Source organism: Adiantum capillus-veneris, chromosome 19, assembly GCF_014529385.1.
Source record: "Adiantum capillus-veneris isolate H3 chromosome 19, ASM1452938v2, whole genome shotgun sequence".
In the NCBI taxonomy this organism is placed as follows: Eukaryota; Viridiplantae; Streptophyta; class Polypodiopsida; order Polypodiales; family Pteridaceae; genus Adiantum; species Adiantum capillus-veneris.
Window position 1 is genome coordinate 89706727 of NC_140949.1, and position 8996 is coordinate 89715722.

At 42.9% G+C, this 8996-nt stretch overlaps 1 pseudogene; it reads right to left on the reverse strand.

Annotated features, from left to right (window-relative positions):
• Positions 1-7903: 7903 nt before the first annotated feature.
• On the reverse strand, positions 7904-8643 carry LOC147434441 (uncharacterized; annotated as a pseudogene).
• Between the last annotated feature and the right edge of the window lie 353 nt (positions 8644-8996).

Below are 8996 nucleotides of genomic sequence, written 5' to 3' on the forward strand. Positions count from 1 at the left end.
AAGAATGAACATATCCCCAAACATGTTGGAGAAATCCGACGGAAACCTCGGCATTGAATTTATTTGTACATTTAAGTCTAAGGTAGGAAAGAAATGATTGATGGGTATGCTGTTTGCAATAGGAAAGAATGTCTGCTTGGGAAAATTTAGCTCGACATGTTCATTTTACTTCGAATGTTGAATCAGTCCTGACCCCCCTATTGATCACAGGGGGCAAAGTTCCTCATTAAGGGCTCTTGAATCCACCACTTGCTTTTTATGCGGTGGATACCCATGACTTGCTTTCTATGCGGTGGGAACCCACGACTTGCTTTCTATGCGGTGGGAGTGTCCATGACGTGCTTTCTATGCGGTGGACATACCTAGTTGTATGGGCAGCTAGGCGACAACGGGAGGAGTGAACTCTCGCTGGAGGGGGGATGTTGTACCTCAAGAACATTGGAATTTTAATGAATAAGTTTGAGTAGAATTTTTACTAGAATTCTATCTTGGTGTTGTTTGCAATACTGGTTGAAGGGCTGTCTTAACGAACAATGTGCTTCGGAATTAAAACAAGGAATGTTTATGTTGAACAACCTTTGTGGTAGTAATTAGGTCACACAAGTAGTGTGAGTATGGGGGTGGAAAGTGGGGGCTTGGCTCAGGTTGCCAATGCCTACGAGATGGGTGGTCCCGATTGGTCGGGAACTCTCTGTCCCCATAGTGCTTACTCGATATTAGTAATTACTCATTGCCCCTAGAGCGGAGAAATCTCGAGGGTACGTGCCTCTGAAACATGGGGAAAAAGGTACTCGGGGTTTCTCTCCTCTTGGAAAGTGGGTCTTAGGATCGCTAGATAGTTCAAGTACGCTTCCCCTGCGAGGTGGAGGTAGATCTCCCTGCTAGTAGGCTCGAACTCGACTCACTTTGTGATGAGAGATCGTCCGCTAGTCGAACCCTAAACCATTTTGTTTGCTTCCGCAATAGATCTAGTGGCCATCGGGTTCACCATCAGATCCGCCTTTGGAGACAGTGGGGTGGGGACCTCACATCAAGTTCCTCCTCCTATTACCTTCATGGTGTGCCTGAAGCCTATTGGTTGGCCACCCAAGGGTCCAATGATAATTTAGGAGATTTAATTAATTGCCTTTGCATTTATCAAGTCCTCTCTATCAAAGGGGAAAGGGGGACACTTGTCCCAAGGCTACCCTTGTTGCTTGTAATGCGTCCTCCTTGTGATTGGCTAGGCCTGGAGGGGTCCAATGAGCTTCAAGCATGAGCAACAAGGGCGCGTCGACCAAAGAAAGCTAGGGGGTTGCTTGAGGGGTACACTCTCCCACAAACACTCACACACACTATCATTGTGCATTGTGCAAAGTGCAAGAGCTCCCTCTCCTTCTCCGAGCAAGTAGAGGTTGAGAGCCCACACCAACACTCTTGGCTATGGAGTGCAAATCCAACCAAGAGCCATGCTTCAATGCTTAAGCTTTCCATCTTCTCCGTCTTCATTACTATGCTATTATGTATTCTAGCAAGAATAGTGATGATAAGTGAGGAACTAATTCTTTCTCCTATGAAATGTTTCTTCGTCCTCTTCCCTACCCTCATTCCCTACTAGCTCTCTCCACCTTTGAAGGTGTTTGAGGTCTTGGGATTGAGGCTTGGGATAGTTAAAGCTTTCCACAATTTTATGTTATGCGTGTGATGCATGAAACTTTCCATCTTCATTGCATCACCTAGGTCACAAGGAACACAAAGATTGTAATGTTACATGTCTCTCTTAATGGGAGAAATCATAATACAAATGCCTAATGGAGGGCAGACCGGCTCCACGTAAATCAAGTCCTCAAATATTGTCATGTTCTCTAAAGTCTCTCTCTTGCAAATGTATTGTTCATGCCAAGTTAACTAATAGCTATGTCTATGTTGTTATCTTCAATTATGTTCATCTGATATGCTCACAAAGTAATTTCTCAAAAGTACTCTCATTAATTTCCGCTACTCTCAAGTTAATAGGCCAATTCCATTACATTGGTATCAGAGCATTTGGTATTTCTTTTCTTGCTTAAGAAAGAGGTCCTTAAGTAGCCTATAAATGCATGATTTTGTTAATTATTTTAGGGTAAGTAGAACTGGGATATTATCGATATTGTTGAGCCCACTATGTGGGATATGGTGCACACCTTGGGAGCTTTGGACTTAATAATGGAGTCTTTTTAGACTTGCCTATGGCATTACCATTATTGAGCCATAAGAAGTCCAAAAGGAGCTAGCCCTCAACAACTCTGTTATGTTAGACCTACTCCACTACACTCTATAATTAACCACTTCAAGCCCTTGGTGTAGATACTTAAGAGCCAATTTTCAATGGCTAAGAGGAGTGGCAACAACTAAAGTTTTGAATTGCCAAAGCATACAGTAAGTAAGTATACGAATTTTGTTATATAATACATAAACGGACAAGAGGACAAAGTGTGCAGATGTAAGAAGGCTTTGTATGGGTTGAAGCAATCTCCTCGTGCTTGGTATGAGAAAGCTCACACTCATTTGGTTAAACGAGTCTTTCGTAACAGTCCAACAGAAAGCACATTGTATGTAAAGCATGAGGATGATGTACTTCTCATTGTGGTTCTTTACGTTGATGATTTGTTGATCATTGGACCAAATGAGAGACATATTGCTGAATTTAAGGCTGATTTGAATGCTACTTTCAAGATGAAAGATTTGGGGTTGTTGCATCATTACTTGGGTATACAGTTTAAGTAGTGTGATGGTGGTATTGCCTTGTGTCAGAAAAGTTACATAGAGACTTTACTATGTAAGTTTGGACTTGAGGATTGCAAACCTATTGCCACTCCCATGGAAACAGGTTTGAAGTTGAGTCTACATGATGCTGGCGATCCTACTGATGTCACTCTTTACCAAACTGTTGTTGGCTGCCTCATTTATGTATGCAACACGAGGCCGGATATTCAGTTTGCAGTCTTACAGGTCATCAGATTTATGCATAGCCCAGGGTCTAAGCATTGGCAGGCTGTCAAGCGGATTTTTCGCTACCTTAGTGGCACTTTACCTCTTGGCTTGTTTTATCCCAAGGGGGGATCATTGCCGCCAGACTTACATGCTTTTTCGGACTCAGATTGGGCTGGTTGTTTTGACACGCGAGTGTCCACAAGTGGTTTTTGTTTCATGCTTGGCAGTTCATGTATATCATGGTTGAGCAAGAAGCAACCTACTGTGGCCACATCGAGTTGTGAGGCTGAGTACAGGGAGGTCTTCACAGCTACGATTGAGTGTGTATGGCTCAGACGCATTATGGCTGATTTGGGTGTTGGACACGACACTGCCAACACTATCTACACTGACAGTTAGAGCGCATTGGCAGTTGTGAGGAACCCAGTTTTTCATGCTCGCACAAAGCACATTGAGATGCATTACCACTATGGCTCTCAGCAGGAGAGATCAGCTTGGCTTATGTGCCAACACAGGACAACCTTGCACATCTTTTCACAAAGGCATTGTCTCGTGAGAAGCTTGAAGCTTTCCGCAAAGCTTTGCGCTTACTCCCCTTTGTGGACTGATCATGTCCTCAGGGCATGTCACTTCCCTTTACTCATGTGCCAGCTCTCGTTCACCGCATCACCCCAGGGGGGATTTGTTACCATATACATGTGGTAGTGATGTGTGTGAACACATCACTACCAAATGTGAACAAATCCAGGGGGGATTTTTTACCATATACATGTGGTAGTGGTGTGTGTGAACACACTAGGACAGCCGGGGCATTTTTTCCCTCTTTAGGAGCTTTTTTCCCCAGTGCATTGTATATACGCCCATCACTCTAGGGCTATCTATCTTTCCATTGCACACTAAGTAATACACTCTCTATTGTGTGCCTTGAGCTTCCTTCGTCTTCTCCAAGCTGTGTGCGTTTCTCTGCAACCCTAATTCCAACAAGTTCAACAAGAAGAAAAGGATGCTAGAGACATGGTGGAGAAGATCTATAACAAGAGGTTTGGTGGCTCTAAAAGAGTTCAACGGGATGAACTAAAGGAGTTGAATTTAGGAACTGAGGATGATCAATGTTAGTATTTATGTGGATGGAGAATTTCTATAGGATTTGTTGCAGTTGTTGTTGGAATATAAAGATGTATTTTCTTGGGATAGCTCAGATGTCAAAGGAATTGATCCAATGTTGCATCAGCATTATATTAATCTGAGAGAAGATGCAATTTCAATTGTGCAGCAAAGGTATAGGATGAACCCTAACTTTGTAGTTATTGGCAGTTGGGTTTATCAAACCAATCCATGAGGTTACATGGTTATTAGCAATCATTGTGGTACCAAAGAAAAATGGAAAGATTAGAGTATGTATTGACTACAGGAAGTTAAATTCAACTACTATCACTAATCCTTTTCCAATGCCCTTTTCTGATGCCATATTGGATGCAGTAGCAAGGAAGGAGATGTATAGTTTTATGGATGGACAGGTGTTGGCTCAGGAAGATATTGTTGTCAAAGGGATGCTTATGGATGAAGGGGATTTAAATGTGGTGAGATAGCAGTTACTGGAACGAATGCAAGATGTTTGGAATGCTATGAGGGAGAGATTGACTTCTATAGTCAAGTATCCTTATGAGGTTGTCAAATTTGGGTTTGTAAGTACTTATGAATCTGATTTGTTGCAGATTATAGAACAGTTGAAGGAAGAGAAGGAACTTTGTCTAAAGCAGCTGCAGGATTACAAGAAAAAAGGGTTGCACAAGGATGAAGCAATTTTCTTGGGATCAGATTTTGAAAAGAAGGATTTGGTTGATATAGTTGTCCAAACTATGGAGACAGATGTTCAAGTTCAGAAGTCAAGTAATGAAGAGCATTCCGTGGAGGATAAATCTCAGCATGTATTTAGCTATTGAGGATATTAGAGATCAAAATATGACTGGTGTGTTGGAAGATAAATTTGTGTTGGAAACAGTCCCTGAAATTCTGACTGAAGATGTTCTTAAAGCAAATTCCATAGTTTAGGGTGGTCAAGCTCAAATTTATGTCTATCTCCTTTTGATCAAGGGATGTGTGGATCCAAGTTGGATTTCAGAGAAATCCACCACCAAGGCGTGCCATGTGTTGACAGGCACTCAACATGTCAGTTTAGTAATAAGTCAGATATGTTTTGCTGGTTGATTGGATATGCTCAGTCGGATTGTAATAAGTCGGATTACAGTCAATCAGATTGTAGTGAATAGGATATTTAACAGTTAGTGTGTATCAAGACTGAGGTTGTTATAGTTAGTTTTTGGTGAAGCAGTCTATAAGTTTACTTTGCGCTTTGTAGAATCCAACTGAAATGGGATGTAGTTGTAGCTCTTTTCTTGATGAATGAAGTGATTCTGAGTTCTGTTTTGAGTTACTATCTTGTTCCATCTTATTTGTTCTATGTATTACTTCATTGTTTCTAAATGAAATCCTGAGTTTTGTGAGGTTATGGGTAGTATTATGATTCAATTTTGTCTGTGCTGATGAACTACAACACAAATCTCTGTAAACTTTGTCTTTATGATTATATTCATCTCGTTATAATTTTGGGTGTTCACTTGTACCACAACTTTGTAAGATCCTCAATGGTAGCACATCCTCATTTGATGTCTCCTTATGAGTGTATTTACAATGTTTTGCTTTATACAATTTTACCTTTGCAAAATGTGTCATTATGATTACAGTAGTCGTGTTCTAGTTTATGCAGTTCATTAGTCCAAAGCAAAAAAATTGACGATTATGCCACCCTTGACCGACGAGACAAAAGCGGATTCCCATGAAACTTTGTAGGGGTCAGGAAAGCCGTAAAATACTTTCCCTTGCAAAGTTTCATGGGAATCGCAATCCTTCTCGATGATCTACGGTGGAACAATTGCCAGTTTTTTACCATTGGGTCCTTGGCGAGGCCAAAGTGGAAAAATTGACGATTGTGCCACCCTAGACCGACGAAATGGGAGCCGATGGCCATGAAACTTTGCAAGGGCAAGTAAAGCACTCAAACCCTTTCTCCTGCAAAGTTTCATGGACATCACAATCCATTTCAATGGTCTAGGGTGGCACAATCGCCAGCGTTTGTCCATTGGGCCCTTAGCGAAACCAAAGCACAAAAATTGGTGATTGTGCCACCCTAAACCAACGAGATGGGAGTGGATGGCCATGAAAATTTGCATGGGTAGTAAAAACACTCAAATACTTGCCCCTACAAAGTTTCATGGACATCACAACCCGTCCCAACAGTCTACAGTGGCACAATCGCCAATTTTTTACCATTGAGCCCTTAGTGAGGCCAAAGCGGAAAAATTGGCGATTGTGCCACCCTAGATTGACGAGACGGGAGCGGATGCCCATGAAACTTTGCAGGGGCTGGAAAAGCACACAAATCACCACCCCTATAAATTTTCATGGGCATCGCAATCCGTCTCGATGGTCTACAATGGAAATATCGCCAATTTTTGACCATTAGGCCCTTGGCGAGGCCAAAGCGAAAAAATTGGCAATTCTTCCACCCTAGACCGACGAGACGGGATTCGGATGGCCATGAAAATTTACAAGGGTAAGAAAGGCACTCAAATATCTACCCTTGAAAAGTTTCATGGGCATCGCAATCCATCTCGATGGTTTAGGGTGGCACAATCACCAGTTTTTGTCCATTGGGCCCTTAGCAAGGCCAAAGCGAAAAAATTGGTGATTGTGCCACCCTAGACCAACGAAACGGGAGCAGAAGCGCAGGAAACTTTGCAAGGGTGGTGAAATTACTCAAATAACTATCCCTACAAAGTTTCATGGGCATCACAATCCGTCTCGACGGTCTACGATGGCACAATCGCCAATTTTAGACCATTGGGTGCTTAGAGAGGCCAAAGCAAAAAAATTGACGATTGTACCACCATAGACCGTTGAAACGGATTGCGATGCCATGAAACTTTGCAGGGACCGGGAAAGCACTCAAATCCCTTTCCCTACAAAGTTTCATGGCCATCGAAATCCGTCTCAGTGATCTACAGTGGCACAATCACCAGTTTTTGACCATTTGGTCCTTAGCAAGGCCAAAGTGGAAAAATTGGCGATTGTGCCACCCTAGACCGACGAGACGGGAGCGGATGCCCATGAGACTTTGCACAGGTTGGAAAAGAACTCAAATACCTACCCCTGCAAAGTTTCATGGGCATCGCAATCTGTCTCGATGGTCTACGATGGCACAATCACCAGTTTTTGACCATTGGGCCCTTGGCGAGGCTAAAGGTAAAAAATTGGCGACTGTGCCAACCTAGACGACGAGACAGGAGTGGATGGCCATGAAACTTTGTAGGGTCAAGGAGAGCACTCAAGTCCAAGCCCCTGCAAAGTTTCATGGGCATCGCAATCCGTCTCGACGGTCTACGATGGCACAATTACCAGTTTTTGACCATTGGGCCCTTGGCGAGGCCAAAGCGGAAAAATTGGCGATTGTGCCACCCTAGACCAACGAGACTGGAGCGGATGCCCATGAAACTTTGCAAGGGCTGGGAAAGCACACAAATCCCCATCCCTGGAAAGTTTCATGGGTATTGCAATCCGTCTCGATTGTGTAGGGTGTCTTACAACAAATTGGCATTCGTCTCACTAATGACAGTCAATATGGAAATGTAAGACGTGAATCTTTAATAAAATTATATCAATGGTAAACCAAAGTAACAACCTATGAATGGTAATTTTAAAAATGAACATCAAATGAACAAGGAAAAGTACAACACCATAGTATAGAATATCAATGAAGCGGAGTATACAAGAATAGAAATGACCGAAAGGGCAAAAAGGTGAAATGGTAAATAACACAAATGTAGGGGTCATCGCTAATACTCATCATCATAACTATCATCTACAGAAGTAGCTCCAATATCATCTATAAGGTCTACAAATCTTGTTCTGCTGTGCGGACTATCTCCATGATGCTCTTGTGCTCATCCGGACCCAAATGCCAGCGTGGGGTGCTCCCTTTCTTCTTGCTGACAATCCTCTCTAGCCTTAGCTTCACATCAAGGACAAGATGGGAGTAGTGTATGGCCATCTTTGGCCACTCATACTATACAAAATGGATGTAGTGCCCACGTCCATGGACCTGCTGAAAATAGTGCCTTGAAACAACCATATTGTGAGGATCATATGTCTCACCATAATCATCCACGGTGGATTCCTGAAGCACATACTTTGCCTTGGTGCACCTAAGAATATAATAGTCAACTGCCTCTGCATTTCCCTCTTTAGCAATAACTGCAAAATCATCTCCCCTGCCAAGTAATCTGTGAGAATATCAGCATCATCTGAGAACGGTGTGGTCTAGCTATCAATGGATCTACTCGATGTGATCATACCTTGTGATGGTGAAAGAGGTTGTAGTGTCCACCTATCATCCCACTCTGTCATGGTGCAATCTTCCCACTCACCATGTACGCAAGCATTGCAAAAGCATGAGTGGTGCCTAGTAAAGATAGTGGGATCCCTAGATGTAGTGCTTCGAATGTTGTGCAACTGGAGTGTACCTGCTACTCTGTCACAGTCCCAGCTAGTGAGATCAATATCCTGGCTATCCACCACAGACCAAAAGAACCTCCTCAATGAGCATCCACTACTTAAAGATGAGTCATGTGCCATGTGTTGTAAGCACCACTCCACAACCTGTCTAGCATCTCTAAATCAGTCACTATCGCATCGAAGCTAATATCACCGAAGAGCGTGCTTTACACAAGCGCCTGCACCGTCGTGCTCTCCATTTCCATGCCCTGACTCAAAGAAGCTCCAAAAGCAAGGTATGCCACTAATATGGTGCCATATGTACAACCAAAAGAACCGACGTGCTCTTTTGAATTGCGCACCACAACCATCCGACCAAATATAATGACAAGAGAATGAGATGTGGAGCTCACAAAGGAATCCATCATGCTGTTGGAAACAATGTTGCACAAACTGTGCACTATGTGAGCGATCATCACTGATGTAGAAATGGT